Source organism: Photinus pyralis, unplaced genomic scaffold, assembly GCF_008802855.1.
Source record: "Photinus pyralis isolate 1611_PpyrPB1 unplaced genomic scaffold, Ppyr1.3 Ppyr1.4_LG5, whole genome shotgun sequence".
Lineage (NCBI taxonomy): Eukaryota > Metazoa > Arthropoda > Insecta > Coleoptera > Lampyridae > Photinus > Photinus pyralis.
The window spans coordinates 19,697,205-19,715,778 of NW_022170596.1; the positions used below are offsets into that span (position 1 = coordinate 19,697,205).

An 18,574-nucleotide genomic window follows, 5' to 3' on the forward strand; every position below is an offset into this window, starting at 1 on the left:
AACACACACTAAGAAAAAGCACTATTCTTTTTCTATGCACTGATAAAAATGGGTTGCCATAACTACAACCGTTTTCAAGTAATCAATTTTAAAAGTACCGTCTCTATTCGCCATTTTTTTAATTAAAAGTCAAAATAACTTACAAACCATAAATTGTAGATAGGTATCGGCATGTAACAAAAGAACTGACATTTCACGTAGAATCCAAAAATGCAATAAAAAATAGTGGTTGCCGTTTAAAATAACTAGCCACTTCTGGTATTTTCGGAAATGTAACCATTTTGAAAATATCTTACATCGATTCGGCCTTCAGAGTAACTCACAAGTACACATTTTCAAAAACCTCCCTATTTCACTTTCTCAGAATCGTTTAACTAAAGCAAAACACCCTGTATGGTAGAGATATAAGCTATAAGTTGTTGTTTTTTACAACAGCGATAAACTCGTCTTAATCAGACATTCACGAATATGGATAACTTCAAGTACGTAATCATATACAGGGTGTTACGAAATTCTCCCACGGACAATGGGGGATTACTTTATCAATCAATAAATACTGCCTAGAAACGATAATAGCCAATACATAACACGTCGATACGGCAAGTACACTTTACTTCTCCGAATTTTTCTTATTTAATTCGAATCTACCTAATTTTTTAATTATTAAAATAGTCATGTTATCTCTTAACAATTACATTTATCTTTCACAAATACATGGGAAACTTAATAAATCAATTCAAAACTGTCACATTTGCACTAATAAGCAACTTGCTAAAATTAATGGTACAACAATTTCTTAATCTCACAATTCTTTATCAGTTAAACAGAAAATTAACAAATATAACCTGGACTGCACGCTCAATTTGGAAAATTGTTTTCTGTTAAAACGTAATCAGATCCAAGACATTAAACAGAGAAAACAGAATTTTGATGAACATTAATTAACAGTTAGGCATCTGAATTCCGAATGTCTTAATTTCAAATACAACGTCCTGACTGACATTGTTTACACAGCAATGTATTAGTAAAAATTTTTTAAAGTTTTTATTGAGATTGTGTAGTGATTTCCTTGCGTAAGAGAGATGGATTGAAATTAGTTTCTCTGGGCCAAAAGAGCATTCAATCAATTTTATCCCTGTTTCGGTTCGATTGAGCTAGTTGGTGCAATCCGTGATATTTCTATAAATTTAACATTTTAAATATCGTAACTGCCAATTACAACTTTAATTAGGTAATAATTAGGTAATCTCGTTATCGCTACTCGAAAACTTTTCCTGTCACTTATGATATTACCTACCTATGACGAGATAATCGCATGAATAAAATGAGGCTCTATTCATCAATTCAATTGGTGAAAATCACATCTTTTATCACAGCGATAATTTATTGCAGAACGTCGCTTCTGTTACTCACATAGTTATTTTTGACATTTGCCAAAATATGAGGAATTGTCTTTTTCTGCATTTGGAATTCAATCGAATATTCTAGAGGGATACGAAGGCGCCATCAAGTCGCTAAAGGACCGGCCATACGAAAAACAAATATATGCTGATTCGAGAACCCTCTAGAAGCTTTATGTTTGCTATACTTAATAATAATAATAATAATAATAATAATAATAATAATAATAATAATAATAATAAGTAAATTGAATTGTATTTAATTTCCGTCTCAAGGTATACAAAAATAAATCACGTAATTAAATTTACGTTACAGCATTGTGATTTAAGTGCTATTGGACATATTTTCCATGTTTCAGGAAATTTGTCCGATAGGTATTCTCGCACGTTGTGCAAGGGTGCACCATCCTGTTGAAAGCAACAGTTTCCAACTTTTGTTTTTTTGTGTGTGCCGTCTTTGCATTCGTTAAGCTACTCTGTACAGTATGTTCTCTTGTCTTGGACACGGGGCATAAACATTGCTTTTGTGACACTAAAGGTAAGCAAAGGTTTTTCCTTTGGTGTTTGAAAATCTCAATTTCTCTATACGTTATTAATTTATTAACTGGAACGCGTGAACATGTGAGCCTTGTGAATCTGAGAATAGCAGATTGTAAGTACTGATAATAAAGCGATAATTTCAATTGTGGGAGTACACGCTTACACAATTACAAATCGTAGGTCTGCAAACGTCCGCAAAATTTGTATCTTATTCAACGTCAGTAACATCCTTGAGTTGTTTTGATTACATAAAAATGGTTGGAAGTTCACATTCGTGGAAGCTTAAATTGTAGCATTGAAATACTGTTGACAGAGCTTTGGTGAATTAACTATCAAAATACCGTGTCGTTTGACGAGATAGTACCTATAGCACTCATACTTCATACGATAACTTGAAGCAAATCTAACTAAATCTACTAGCAAGGAAGTCATCTCACTTTATGCTAATTTGTGTGACTTTTTCCAAAAGCTTGTGGTCATCCCGTTCAAAAGTAATCTAAAGTTTGACGACGGATGACACTACAATTTCAAACTTCACAAATTGAATTGATTACCAATATTTTGTGTTCGTTTTGCGCTACTAATTTAAAATTGTTAATTACTTTGATTTAAAAAAAATGTAGGTATTTTGATAATTTTTTAATGTCTGTAATAAGAGAAAGTGTGGCCCATTGAAGCTTTTAAAAATAGTGAAAGCGAATCCATAGCACTCTGTGTATCCTGCTCGTTCAATGAAAGAAAAACCTCTCACTGATTCTGTGCTATCATCTGAAAGGCTTTCCACCAGTGCGTCATCATCCAGGTCATCACAACCTTCCTGCCATTCTTCGTCTTCACCTGAACTTTCGGACATGCTCGAGGAAAAGCTGGCGCGTGAAAATCACTCATGTCTATTTTCAGAAATAATGTAAACGAAGACACAGAAACTTTGATAAAATGTTTCCATCGAACTGAAAATTCAAGGAAAATTATTTATGTTGTTAATCTTAATGATTACAGATTTTTACTGGTTTGCTTTGTGTTATCAGTGTTATGGCATCGTAATTAATATGTGACATTTCATCCGTTCCTTTCCTTCGTCGAAATAGATTGATGATGAAGGACTTTTTTGGAACGGTAAAATCCTTACAATTTCCTAGAAAGAATGATACCTAAAATGTTGGGATGGAGATTTCCCTCGAGATTTCCATTTTGTCCCTCATATATAATTTCCTTCATTGTTTTGAATAGATCACTTGTGAAGACAACAGAAATAGAACTGATAACTAGTGGTAAGAAGTGTAATATGTGATACACGTGATGTATGCATCTATTTTTAGACAAAGGAAATAAAAAAACATACGTGACCCAGACAGCATTCTTAATCGAATAAAGTCCAAAAATTATTAATATTGACATAGCTGGAATTTATCCTTAATTAGTTTGTTAAAATTTAGAGAAGCGCTAATCAGCTCGTTAGTAATGCCATTTAATAGCTTAGGTGTACGGTTTTTCTGTAATCACATCACACTATCACACTATATCTATTCAAGTTGAAGGACGTAGCCATCAAGATTTTCTTTGGAAGGGAAATTTATCGACTCACGATAGGATAATTGTCAAGATTTTGTAGATTTAATTTTTTGGTACCTATCTTATTTTTCTTCAGTCACTGAACACGAACTTCATATTTGCCAATATAATAATATAATGTAATTGAAATAAAAAATATGTGATACATAACCTTGGTAATATACTACAGACTTTATTAATCATCAGATAGTCAAATCAGATGAGCCAACCCGCAAATCTGACATCCGCAGATTCGAATTGACCTTCACATCTGATGACCAGAGCAGTTGACTTAACCATGTGTCCCCACACGCTCTGTATCTATAAAGCACAGGTGCTAATACTGTGTCAAAAAGTTTGGATTGGAGTGGAGGGACTTCATTGGCAAGTCTTTATGACTTGATTGAAGTATGCCAGTGAAAGTTATAATGGTTTCTTCAATTAGGTAACCAAAGAAACCCATCCGTTTCGCTACAGAATACAGAATCCCACCTAAATCCCTCCTAAAACTGTACCAAAACGGTGCAAAACTATTCAGATAATCTGTTGATCCGTGTGACAATATGTTCGTCATTAATAATTTCTTGATGTGCAAAAAGTGACCTGAAATTCCTCCTAAGGGTTGATTTGAGGTGACATTTTAAAAAGTTTCAATTGAACCATATTTCTTATACCTTATACAGATAGTTGCAGCTATGAAGGATATGAGATATGGTAAAGCGGCAAGTGTAGATGATATTCCAGTGTATCTTTCGAAGTTCTCGCAAGAAAAATGTTGAAAGCTTTTGTTATTATGCACAGTGTAGAATCTAAGATCTTTTGGATAAAAAAATTGAGCGCCAATATTGTCGCCATGTTTTTATAATATTTCTGGTCACCAGTGGCGTATCAAACTTACGGTTTTTTCACCAGCCCATATTTTATTAGATTTGGAAAGTACTCCAAAAATACTGATTTTTTTATGTATTAACATAGATATTCAGTTCCGTGATATATCAAAAACGTCAACGTTAATTAGCCAAACAACGTTATTTTGCATTATTTAGTATGGAGAAAATAACGTTTTCTACAGATAACCTACACGTTAAGTTTAACGTTTGCGATATCACCGGGCTGATTATACCCTTACGTTTTACGATTTCGCTGTTATTAATTTTAAAACTATACAGAGTCTTGCGGAAACGTAATTGTTTACATAAAAGACTTTTAAAAATGAAACTTTTTTCAATGGTACTGAAGTGATCGTCCTTAATAAATTAAAATTGGTATAAGAACGCTATGTAAATTTTAACATAATGATTTATCTAAACTAATGGTTCTAGACAAGCGTTCATAAACGGACGATATTTATTTGACGCAGTTTCGAAGCTATACATTTTCGTAACTTGTCACATAAACAAACTGACTGATTGTCTAAACAGAACAGAAATGCTTGTTCACGTTTGGTATAGTTTCCAGAAAGTAATAAATAGAAACTGAAATAGATATTTAACTTGTAAACAAAGCGCTCGGGAGGTAGTCAAGAAGAGGCATTTGTAGGAAACCCACTAAGTAGATATATGAAACTGAGGGCGATTCAATGAAATTCACCCAGTGAAGATATAGTACAAATGTAGAAGTTGCGATAGGGAATGCTCATTTGTAAAGTTACCGTGGTGCAATATTGCACGCCAAATTGACTAGGGTTTTGGATCAAATGCGGCTAATTCTCTTTTTGCGCCAGCGCCGCTAAACGAATGATTAATGTTAAGTGACTCTTGACTTTTTTACGCTTTTAATAGTAATGGCAGAGACATGGTATTAATTTTCATTAGTTCACCGGTTTTAGAGCTATCTACAGCAATGCTGACCCCGCAAATTCAGCTTTTTTCCTATGGAATGCTTAGTTTGCAACGTAGTATATGTAACCTAATATGACCTGTTTCCAGAGTGTAAATCAACACCAACATTCGATAATGGGACGCCGGATTCAATTTAGAACATTCATCGTGTGACAAAAGGTAGAAAGCTGGCCATATTACAATCGATAATGTAAAAATTTGAACGTAAAATAAGTAATATTTCTTTGGTTGAATGTTCCTGAGACCTTGACTCTTTTTAAACTCCTTTCTCATAGTGCAAAGGAAAAATTGCAAAAAATGTTATGCAAATAAATGCTCTCGTTACAATGTTGTTTATTAAAAAAGTGTTGGGAAGGTTTACAACCACTAATCGAAAATGATACACGACACGGCTATCCCAAGCCATAATTTGTTTAGGGGGGAGCCATTTGAAATTTAAAAAATGCATGACACTTGGCGAAGGTGAACATTTGGTAATTTGGTATTGAGAAATAATTACTCATTTAACTTGCTATTAATCATGTGGAAATTGTCATTCAGCGTTTGTGCACTTTTTATAACCAAAGTCCAATGCACGTGTTTAACCGAGAATAATTAGGTTAGGCCAACGTAATGGATTTTTATAATTAGTAGTAATCAGGTTTAGTCAGATGTAAGGAAGTTGAATATTAATAATTATATGAAAGCATGAAGAGAGTTTCTTAATTGGGAATAAGTTTACTACAGAATCAAGGATTTCCTTTTTTCGATAAAGAACCTAAAAAAAGTATGTGAAAGATGGAAGGAGTCCTCTGTCTTAATTAAAAAGCCGGTGCGGTTTAGTTACTGAGAAAACAATTTTTTGAAGAAAAATGGTTTTAACGCGAATTCGTTAATTCCGATTACTTCCGAAGATGTGCCAGAAAAACAGAAATTTTCCGATTTTGGATTTATTTTTTCTGATGTTATTTAAACAGATATAAAAAAATATGAAAAAACAGTTTCTCATTGCCACTGTTTGAGTTCTACAAGACAGCGTTGAGACAACGTTTCGTTTTGGGGAAATCATCATCAACTTTATTTTTTCTATGGCCCGTCAAAAAGTACATACTGTATTGAGACTTTTTTATTACGAATAATATGGCACACAAAGAAAATGGAAGGTGAAACTGTTTGTTTTAACAGGATGGTGCACCCGCGCACAACGTTTGCGCAATTCGTGTGAGAATACCTATCAGACTCATTTTCTCGAGATCCGTTATAGTTTTATTAAAGAGCTCCTAAGCGAGTTCATGATTTTGGAGTTTCTGTCTGTCTATCCGTCCGTTCGTCTGTGTACATGATAACTCGCGAACGGTTTCGAATTTTCCAATTCTGTTGTCAGTATTATATTTATCATCCCCCAGCAAGAATTGATTAAAATTTCAGTGACCCAGGAGCTCCCGTCCGTCCGTTCGTCCGTATGTAACAAATATAGTAAACGAGCTCCTGGGCCACTGAAAATTTAATCAGTTCTAACAATACAAAGGCCACCTCTTAAAACGAAATACAATTTTCTTATTCTTCTCGATTCTAGGAAGCTTCGTTCATTTTGAAAATATGGGGTGAACGCATTTGACCGGCAGAAAGGGCCAAATCCGACCGAGAAAAGGAAGGTTTAGAACATCGCCAGGATCGTCAGCATTTGCAATGTATCACTAACGTTAAACTTAACGTGCAGGTTATCTGTTGAAAACGTTATTTTGGCCATACTAAATAACGCAAAATAACGTTTTTTGGCAGATAACCTGCACGTTAAGTTCTATTTTAGACTCCGTTTCCTGAGCCCATTTTGAAATATTTACGGTTATATCTAGGGGAAGATTTTTTACCACGGGAAACTAGGCGTCCTCCAGTTTTGGTTAATTTTAAAGAACAGGCGATCGGTTCTTCAATGATTGTATAAATGAGCTTTCATGTTGATGTCGCCTCCACAGCGATAGCACAATCACAATAAAAACTTATTGTGAAGTCATAGTCAACTAGAGAGACCCTTTTATAAATCATAATGGGAAAACAAGAACGAAGTTTAACTAAGGGTAAATGTGGACACATAAGCTCAAGTTTTTCTCACGATCACCCCGAGCTCCTTAAGCACCTGTCAATTTCCTCTCAAGTTTCTATGAAATTCTTTTCAATCGAGTTCTTCTTATGTTCCCTTCCAGTTCCTCTCCAAGTTCTTCTCAAGTAGGAACGTCCTAAGTTCTTAATCTACTCAAGGTTATTTTAGGCTTTCAAATTCAGTGATTATTCCCATCAACAAAAAAATTGCCCGAACAGTTCAAATTTGCATTGAATCATTTCTCATGACTTCATATTCAGTCCACGCATATTTTATAATTTCAATGGCACACGGGTTCGCATGTTACGACCTTTGAAGGTTTATTTAAGCCTGTAACCACAATTACATTTGATTTATGATTTCCTTTATTTGGTTAGATTTCAAATTAGTAGTTTGAAATTCAATGCATAACACCGCTCACCACCATTTGAAATTTTTAACGTGGACGGATTAAATGGACAATTTGAGAATGTTGTGAAATTTGGCATCTCGTCTAAGAATAGTCACATTGTTGGTTTATTGTATTTGAATTTGTTATTTCCGTGTCTATTTTTCCTTTTAGAATTGTTTGTAATTGCGTAACATTTTCTTGTTTAAATTTGTAATTGATTAAATTTAGATAAGATGCTATAACTTGGACAGATCAGGTCAAATAAAATGTGTGTTTTTAAGGATAGTCTTCTAGTTTTAAGTTTCTTCCGCCCGACGAGTCATCGAAAATTTAATCATCTTAGTTAATTAGAGAAACGACAAACTGTAAGCAATTTGAGATTTTTAATTATTTACCGCTTGCGTGCGGAGTATTATGCCCAATCAAGCTTTGTAAGCCTTTCTTTGGATTTATTTGTTTCATGTGTGTCGGAATAAATTTAAGTCATTGTCAATCAATTCATCGTGTTTATTCGAATATTTTGTGCAACTCAGATAGAGTCTTCATGTCAGATTTATCTTTTCGTGCTCAAAATTTATTTCAGGTGCCATCAAAAGTTGTGTAATAAATTCTTTGGATATCTCGGACGTTGATCGAGGCTCTCCGATTTATTTCAATAATCAAAAAATTTCACTATCAACATTCCAAATGAATGTATAAGTTCCCTAAAAAGGGTTGAATCTAATTCGGCCTTTTCCTAAGTTTTCATCTCATCCATTAAGTACCAATTTACTGAGAATTATTTTTCAAAAACTTCGAAATTAAGTCAAGTACGAGTACATTTTCTTTTAATCGTCCAACGGTTGCATTCACCTATAAATAATTAAACAAATTCCGCTGAAGCCGGTCAATTTCTAAAAAAATGAACGCATGCAAATCAAGGGAATGCAGTTTAAATCGTGCAATAAGATTAGTCAACATTTCAGTAGTAGATATTTCGATTTTGTGGGGACGGGTTGTGACCCGAGAGGAAGTGGGGTTACTACTCAGTTGTGGTACTCTATTAATGAGTCATTTTTCATTACGATAATCGTGAAAAAACCTTGAGGAGATAAGATTTTATATATCAAAGTTCTCACCTACACATACCTGTCGTGACCATGCGGCCACGTTTGACCGATTTTTGATGCAAAATCCAAAGTTAATGTAGAAATGACGTAATGTTATGTGTGCTGAAGTAAAGCCGATAGTGTACTCACATAGTAAAAATAAATCCAGTTAATCATACAAACGGTAATACTGCTAAACACTGAATTAAATAAATATTGAACAAGTCTATTAAAATTATGTAATAAAATTCACACTGCTTGTGTCAAATGCAACGCTGAATTGAACTTATATCAAGTTACTAGAGTGTCCAGATTAAACCCAATACGATTAATTTACAATCTTTTGATACGGAGAAGCCAATAGTTTCATTTGCATAAACGAATCATAATGAGTTATGGATAACCAAGGGTCACGAAATTAAGAATAATGCATGCGATGCATAAATTGGCATTTGTATTTAAATCTCCTATATTATTTGCTTATTAACAAGAAATGCCAGTTCAATAACAATAACAACAAAAACTACGTCTCTTAATGAACTTATCTCCCTGTTATAAATAAAAGGATTACGTTACGTTGTTATTATTTAATAGTTCTAAACATACGCGAAAATAACCTCCGGATGATGACTTCGTAAACATTCCAAAAACTTAAAATTAGCATCCACCTAGTTCGATGGAAGATGTGGGATCTCAAAGATAATAAAAAAATCACCATTGTTATGCTTAACTTTCTAATCAGCTTATGAAGCGATTATTATGCACATTTAATATACTGGTGTGATCCAGTAGAGGCTTACGTTGGTGACACTAAAGCTTAGACCTCTAATGTTAAAATAGTGAGGTTATCTAAATAGATTTCTTGTTAACTAAATCGCAAATTTGCAGAAAAATAACGTTTTGAATGAATGAACAAACGGATACAAGATCTAAGTACCCTTGACATTTCCTTCGTATATTCCAGGATTATTGATAGACTTCGTTTGAGATGATTCTTATGCATCCATTGCCAACAACTTTTCATATTGTTTGCGATAGGCTTTACTGGGTTTTGTAGATAGCAACTTTTCTTCTGCTTCGGCAACAAACCACTAACCATTGGACGATCTATTATATTTTTCAATCAAATTCATTTAATTTCTAATGACTGTGATTTTAGTAAACAAACCTCAACCTCGAAAAGTCAATAAATACCTTTCCTAATGTTGAGGTGTGCGAATCTCCTTACGTAACATATCGGTAAATGTAATTAACGATTTTTCCTAGGTTTTTCAGTACGCCTATGATTTTGTAAACATTTTCATAAAATTCCTACCACAAATGTAGCACACCTCTAAACGGGCCTGAGGAAAATAAATTGATGTTGAATTTTGCATCTGGGGATCCATTGAACATGAAAATATTAAAACTAAGCAGATTTTTTTTTATTCAATGAATTTTTTTACACAACCCTTCATGCAACATGGATAAAATGATAAATCTCCTAAACTATTTTGACAATAAAGCTGTCATCGTCATCGTCCAATAACAGAGAACGAATTAGCAAAGATTGATTATTAGTGTAATAGGTATTAATTACTTTCAATTAAAAGTTGATTACTTTTTACTCACATTGTAAATTTGTATACATAAAAGACCACATTATATCCGCTCTATTTTTATCATGAGATTATATTAGATCAAAGCATTGCAGATATAAGGTACGGCGTGAACGTTATCCACATTCCCTCGTACCAAGGGGTTTCTTTATGTTGAGGGCCAGATTGTGAAATGTGAAGTCGAAATAACTGAATAACGTGAAGGTGACTACCACTAATACAGTAATAATTTAAACGTGGCTGCAAACTAACAATTGAAGTTATAATAGGAAGGTTCTAAAATTATCAATGGTGAAATGATAAAGGAGTGCAACGAACAAGATTGCGTATCGTAGATAATGAACTTAACCGGAATGCTACACTGAAATTGCAAACTATCCATGGATCCATAATGGATACCCGAAGCAGCGTATTGTTTTAAAAATTGGAGCGTGTTGATTTTCTTTTGCTTGCGGTTTGTTTCAAATGCTCACAATCGTTTATGAATAAGTATTGAATTGTTTGGATGAAAATAGAAATGTTTGATAAGTTCTTCAGAATCATATTCCGCCACAACGTTACGTGAAATCTATTGAGAAGCAGTGTTGTAAAATTTAAATTATAATTTATATAATATAATTTATAATAGTTTATAAATATAATTTATTTATCGTTCCGAATTTTCGACAACTTTCGAGAATATCTTCTACAAAATATACTGTACTATTGAAGCTATTCTATTTTAATTACCATACATTAAAGACCGAATAAATCTTTTAACAAGGTTATGTCTTTGAAAACAATAAAATGCAGTTTTAAATTGTTTATTAATTACAGAAAACTCACTCAAAAATTCGAAAATCAGAATGAAGCATCAAAATCTTCATAAAAATCTAAAACATTCACGAAAATGCAGAAAATTTCACGGTGGGGATCTTAAAATTTTTTATCTTTCCCGAGATCGGGTATATTCAACACTGGACTTTCCAGTTTATACTAGTTTTTAATCGGCCAACCTCCGATTTCGCGAACTTTAACAAGTGTATATTGTGCGAATATACCCGAACATTTCTTGAGATACATAATTCGCTTGGAAATATTTGCACCTTACAATACTATTTAGATGGAATATTTAGACGAATTAGAAAAATAGCAAGCTTAGGTTCTGCAGTCGCAGTCGTTTCCATAGAAACAGCATTGTATTATTTTCTCTTAACGTCCTTTTATTTCGTGCTTAGCGTCCCATTGTAAATAAGTATGACAGATTTCATTAGAATGCGCAATCATCTGTTTCACTTTATCTACACTGACGGTTAAAGTGATCAGTTAATCTACCCTCACGGTCAAAGAGCGACTTAGCCTACCCATTCAAACCTATTAAAATGTTAATTTAACATCTGCTATAAAATAAACTATTAGGAGCTGTTGTGAGAAAACGTGTATTAATGAATTATTCTTAATCCTACTCTGTTCGTCTGCAGATTTGAATTATGCTATTCTTTTGTTTGGACAGCCCATACCTACTACACATCAACAAACAACTGAAAAGCATTTTTTTCTTCAAAGGTTGTTGGGTCGATTATTATGAAAGTGTTTATTATGTTCTAAACTACTCCGGTATTTACCTTACAAATTAGGAAAACTGCAGGAAAACCTATTTCGAGGTAGCCGGCAGAATGCTCGAAACTGATCTAAGGAAATTCCCATCTCTGTCACAGATGAACAATTCTTACCTCAGCCCAGGTTCGAACACCCGACCGCCCAGCGCTACCACTGAACTACATAGTCGGATTATTTTGTACATGACTTAGAAACTTAGAATCCAGGAACGTAGAAATAACCTTCACATCCACTTTACTGTGAACACTGTGCAATAACGAGTGCTAATCAGTCCCGCGGCCAAAATGTCCCGCTGAGAAAGCGTCCCGGCGCCAAGGTGTCCTTGCGCCAAAGTGAGCAGCGCAGGACATCGAACCAAATCAGCAGGCGTCGTTAATTTCTGCACAGCTGAAACCCGGATCGACAGTCACATTTCAGGTCGATAAGGTACAAAATTATATCTTCATTATTTCCGTTTTATGCGAATTATCAGTAAGAGAAACTGAATTGCGTCTACTTTGGCCCGTCTTAATGAACGTTTATTTGATGATTTTACTTGTTTAGCATTAGTTTGTGTACTAAAATTAATTAATTACCTGGCCAGTTGGGCTATCTTTTTGAGTTTAGGCTTTTCTTTTTTTTGAGTTACTGTAAGAGTTTGCTTGATTTAACAGACTAATCCTAATAAATGTATTCTGTTTGAAATAATTTCTTGGAATTATCACATTGTTGACTCTTTATCCAATAAAAAAGGGTTTATTTGTAACTCAATATTCTAATTTCAAATTGAGAGGCCATGTCCAAGAATTGGCCCCTAAGCAACACCGTTGACCGCAATCACTAAGGTAATTTTGAACTAAAAGAAAAAGAAAAGCATAGCAGGTCAATAACACCATTTCAAACAAAAAATGATAGGTCTTGTATTGAATATAATTGTAAAAATGTTGGTATTTTGGATGTGCACTTTTATAATCGCTTTCTTGTTTACAATTTCTAACCCCATGGAACCGATTAGCCAATATCTCAACAATCTTTAACCAATGAGCAATGACCCGAATGTTTACATGATGTTAATCGTAGCTTGTGCTGCATGATAGCGCAGATGTTGTGGATGGCGCGCGTCACCACTGTCAATCAACTATGCAGAACATAGATCAACAGTAAGTCCGCATGTGATAGGTAATTTTTATTCTTCTTATCGCTTATGTAATTTAATAGTATGTGTAAACTGTGTTTTCGTATCCCAATTACAACGTGAATAAGAGTCGACTCATTGAAACTACTCAGGTCAATCATTGTCGAGCTAGGTTGCATCTTCAAACAGAAACTCGATTGTAGTAGCACTTTAAATTTTGATCTGATAAAATATGATTTTCTTGGCAAGAGATCACAGAGATAACCCATGCGAGTAAGCGCAAACATCGCTGATTAATCGCCATTAATTTCTATTAAAAATTTGATAATTTAACACAATTTTTAATTGAGATACTCTATCCTCTTCTTCGTACTTTAGTATCATTAACCAATTTTTCGAATTCTTCATAAAGTTGTTTATTCCATTGATAAATAAATCGATTCCTTTTGGCCAATATCTTTAACTATAATGCATCGCCATGGTTCCAAATTTCCAATGCATTTTTGAAAGCCCAATGGTTCAAAATTCAATTATAAATAATCAGTTAACAATCTACCTCTCTTTTGATCTAACTTCTGATGTTTCTCTATGGTCGTTTTAAACAATGAATAATCTGATCAGTGATCACACGATATTTCACTTCTTATTTTTGACACTACCAAAAAATGTTCAAGCTTCTACAACAACTTCTGCTCATTCTTGAGTCAGTGAATTCTTGATACGCTTTCCGTAATGCAAGACTTTTTTTGCCTTCGGTAGTGTACACAAAGTGCATCATTTCCTGAGAACGGTGTATCTTTTTTTTAAATAGTTCTCTTATTTATGTGAATCACGAAGCATTCGAGATGAAGGAGAAATTAAAAGACAAGTCAACTGGAGCTAGCTAGAAGATCTTAACAATTTGATTTTTTTCAGATCTTCCATAGGGGAACGGGAGGTAAGATGACGAACGCTTTTTTTCTAATAACTAACAAAAAAATGGTTTTCGCCCTAAGGCGAGTAACTTTCGCGCATTTTTCATGCATTGAACAGTACTATTGTAAATAAAGCACCCATTTTCCACCTCGGAGTGCACACCCGAAAATATGACCACACCGTATATGTTTGAAGTCGACCAGTTTTGCTGAACACCCGGTATCTAGAAGCGTTTTAAGTTGGGCGGTTCGTTACTAAGTAGTTTCTGAAGTTACTTGTTTGCTCTAGGAGACGAGGAGTGAGCTTTGTGTGTCTTATCGTCGACAACGCAAGTAAGTTTCGTAAATTGTTTTTACAGTAGCCGAAAGCTCTCTTGCCAGGGAAGAAGAGAGGGAATCAATCTTTGTTTAGTTTTAGGTCCGTTAATTACCGATTAAACGATTTTGGTTTTCTAATGGTATACAAAAATCTAGGATTTAAACCGGCAAGGTCGTGCAGTTTAAGGAACATATAAACGTGATAACCGATTGTGCCGCTTGACCTGACATTTTAAAGAACAAAAGGGCATTTCTTGACTGCCGAATTTGGAGATTTCATTCCGGCTATCTGGATAAGCATAATTAATCGTAATTAGGTTAATGGGTTACAGATAACAACCATCGATTAAGTCGAGATTACATCCGTTAGGTACGCTCTAAAAAATTTGAAGTTTGACATCGGTCCCATATTTTTCCGATGTCGGGGAAAGAAGCAATAATTAAAAACAGTGTAATTTGTTTGAACGTATCGAATGTATAAGCGTACGTGACGGGAATTCCAGTTTGTTCCTACTCAAATGGACGTGTAGATAAATAGAAAACGCACTATGAAATAGGATATATGCGATTAGGTCAAAAAGGTTAATTTTAAGTAGACTAATTGTTTGAAAAGCTTGTAAGGGAGATTCAAGCAGACTAGGTCATATTAATAAGGGATGCGAGAATTGATTTAAACTCAACACAATTGTAACGGGAGCTCGCTAGCGCATAAAAATTTTTTCAATCTTTTTTTTTAAATTTCGTTAGATTTTTATGGCTACTTTGCTAGTACAATCTTCTGTATAAAAATATCCCCTGGTATAGAGTAGATCTCTCCATGCAGCGGACATTAGAAACACCCTACCACTAAGGGCACTGCATGTCGAGGTCACTACAGTGTCTGTATAAACGGTGTACGATCATAATACTCTATGTCGGCCAGGTTTTTTCCATTTTATCATTGGTGTGATTGGTTTAATCAAATTGGTAGATTTTGCTATGGTTACAGGAATGTTGCCACAATTGGGCCAAGCAAGATAAATTCATCACCTTGGTTTCCAGGTTAATTTCCACCAATCCGGTGCATTTGGACAAAACATGGCCGTATGACCACACTGTCTCTATATAGACTCACTGTAGAGGTGACTACCAAAGGCCCACTCTGCCACAACAGTTTCTCCCTTAACAGTTCCCTCCGTAGTTTAATTCTTGTTTTTCTCTATGGCAGTTGTGGTAAAAATGCCACTTTGTGGTACTTTTTATAATCATTTTTCCATATATTTGTTTACGCCACTTGATGGTAATTTTTAATAATAATTCCATAACCTTGGGTCGCTATTTTTTTGTATGATCCCTCGCACTTTTGGCACGGGATCACACTTTGCCCTCTAAACCCAGATCTCGCTTTCACCGCATTCTATAGGACTCGACATACGAGGAATTTTCCGTACTGACTAAAAAAGTATTGTATGTATTTTTGTATTTTATTATTACGCAAAAAACCGTAAATTATTACGGTGATGTGTAAAGGATTTCAATAAAATTAAAGCATTTAGGCACATATTACCGTCTCTATTTAATACGCTACCGAATCCTTAGAATTATTTGTCACCACTGTAAATTTTTTGCGAATTTTCCCTTTGAATTATGCGGATGAAGTAAAGTGAAGGAGGCAAAGTTTCAAGAACAGTCCACCAAACAAATATTACCCATGTTCAGTTCAAGATTTTATTTTGTTGATTGAAATAGCAGCGAGCTTCCGAAATCTTCCCCCACGTTTGTCAATGAATTCTAAATTGTGTTTGTCGCCTGGTTGCCTGACCTTGGTTTTAAATTGCACGCTGGAAATAGGTCGTGTTAAGTTACTTCTGCAACTCTATAAAGTACGCACAGTTTGCTAAGAATAAGCTGACATCACAGAATCCGAAAGTCAATATACAGCACTGAAAGCTGGTTGAACCAATGAAAATTAATAAAATACCGCCGCCATTACTATTCCACCATCGGAGTAGCTTAAAAAGCGAATGGTCGTTCTGTCCAGGACTTTGCGTAAATCGAGCGTATGAGTTGTAATCGCCAGTTAGCTCACAAAAAATGAAAGTTTGTTATAAAAAATTACGCCAAGGGATATTTGTGTATTCCAACTGTGGAAGCAGATCTGTATTGTCCAAACAATCTTCAAAGTCCAACTCAAAGAATAGCCAACGAAAGATTGTACCATACCGGCAGTATGCAGTTCTTTTGAAAACAACCCCAAATTTACGATGAAAAAGGTTAGCAGTAAGAATTCCAGAGGTTAGTCGTATGGTATATATTTCGTAAGATTATTTGGATAACTTTGAGATCCATTGCCAGAGATAAATATTATCTGTTCCATATTTAGTAGCAAAAATTTTAAACGAGGGATCTTAAAGGATTCAAATCAGAATTCTGTATTTTAAATGTATTTTACTATCGAAAGAAGACACTCAATTTGGTGTCGGGTCCAGTTCATATTTTTCTCGGAGTCAAGAAAGGGTTCCACCAAATTTCTATTAAATGAAACCAAGTTCAAAGGGTTTATTTATTACATAATTTCGGTAAAGTGTGGTTAAGGTGTAAATGGACTTATTTAAATTAGCCGCAATCCAATTTCAAACAATTAAGTTATCTAGCGATAAGAAATTAGGTGGCTATTTTAAAGTAAATTTGAGTACCCTATTATGACAGGGATTAAATACAAAATTTAATGTAAAAAAGGAGAGGTAGGTATACATTTTCTAATTTTCCTCAATATATATTCATATGGCCTTTTGGTATTATTATTTTTGCTGGACAGTGAAAAAGAAAATCTATAGCAGAGCAGATTGAAGAAAAGGAGATCTTTCACGCAAGCAAGGGGAGTTAAAAGAGGTAAAGTTTAGTAAAGAATCATAAAAATTAGCCTACGGCATATGAGTAGTCTTTTCAAACCTCCGCTGCAAAATGTCACCCAATAGTGGGGCTTTAGCGTAGGGCTCTCTGCCCCCAAAATCAAAACAAGAGGGGTATTATGTAGAAGAAGAAGGGAAGGTATTTTCAATTATTCTTTTATTCAATATATTCAGTTATTTACTATAATCTTGAGTTTTATTATCGACCAGACTGATGAGTAATGACTACTTGTGATAAGAGAGATTGGTTGGAATCAGATTTCCTGGATCAAAGAGCATTCAAAAAATTCAATGTTACCCTCGCGAGGATCATACGGTAAGTTTCAAATAATTTTTGTCGGATTGAGCTAGTCAGTGCAACCCATATTTTGATAAATTCTAAAGCAATCAGTGCAAACTTTGAAATTGCCCGTTACAAATTTGAATTTAAATTTAAAAGAGTGGCACTGAACAAATTCCAACAATATTAATTAATTCATGGAGCACTTTCCTGGAAAATACTTTAGGTAGTTGATAGTTTCCGAAAAACGACTTCCATCCCAGACATTGTATAATAGTGCTTATAGTAGAGAAAGTTAGCGATATTTTCAAAGTAGGGTTTATTGCTTATCCATTTCTTTTAGCGATAAGGACTTAATGCAGATAACGGTTGCATTTTAGATTTGTACACTGCGAGACACGTGATCACTTTCAAAAGTTTGTGTCTTGGATCTGCGACCTTTGTTAATTATTATCTACACTATACCTATCTCGGCATGTGCACCAAAACTGCATTTGGATGACGATATGCCAATCATGCCAAATTGTGTCGTTTTCTAACTATTACTACTTAATCATTTTAACCCATCTTCCTCTATAAATGATCGAAAGAGACACGGAAGAATCTTAGCAGAATCGATCAAATCAGTAATCAATCACCAAGAGGGCAGAATGAAATTAGGTAGATACCAAAATACCAAGCCTAATTTTGGAATGAGAAAGCTAATAACCATCATGATTACAATGGGCGATACTTTTCTACCTGATTACTCTAGTACTTGAAATCATGTTTGTGCGTGGAGATTTAGAATTTAGGGCTTTTATGCAATGCTATTTAAGGATCTCCTTATCTGTCTCTTGTTTTATTGTTTATTGTTATGTTATAAGAATCGTTATCAATTGCAAGCGCGTGCCAAGAGTATCACTGCAGCCAATTTTTTAATAGATATGATGCAGTACTGTTTTGCAAGATTAGGACAATGACTTCGAC

At 34.3% G+C, this 18,574-nt stretch overlaps 2 protein-coding genes across 3 annotated transcripts in view; one reads left to right on the plus strand and one right to left on the minus strand.

The window, feature by feature from the left end:
• LOC116170992 (venom carboxylesterase-6-like) overlaps window positions 1–18,574 on the minus strand; it is a 33,558-nt gene that overhangs the window by 11,420 nt on the left and 3,564 nt on the right. The window contains exon 1 of one of the 2 annotated variants that reach the window (XM_031487601.1): window positions 9,042–9,189. The exons of the other annotated variant lie outside the window; for it this stretch is intronic. The gene's annotated coding sequence lies outside the window, so the exon portion shown is untranslated. Of the gene's footprint in view, window positions 1–9,041; window positions 9,190–18,574 lie in introns of those variants that run through there. 2 annotated transcript variants of the gene reach the window in all.
• LOC116170994 overlaps window positions 1–18,574 on the plus strand; it is a 30,744-nt gene that overhangs the window by 2,681 nt on the left and 9,489 nt on the right. The gene's annotated exons all lie outside the window — the stretch shown is intronic.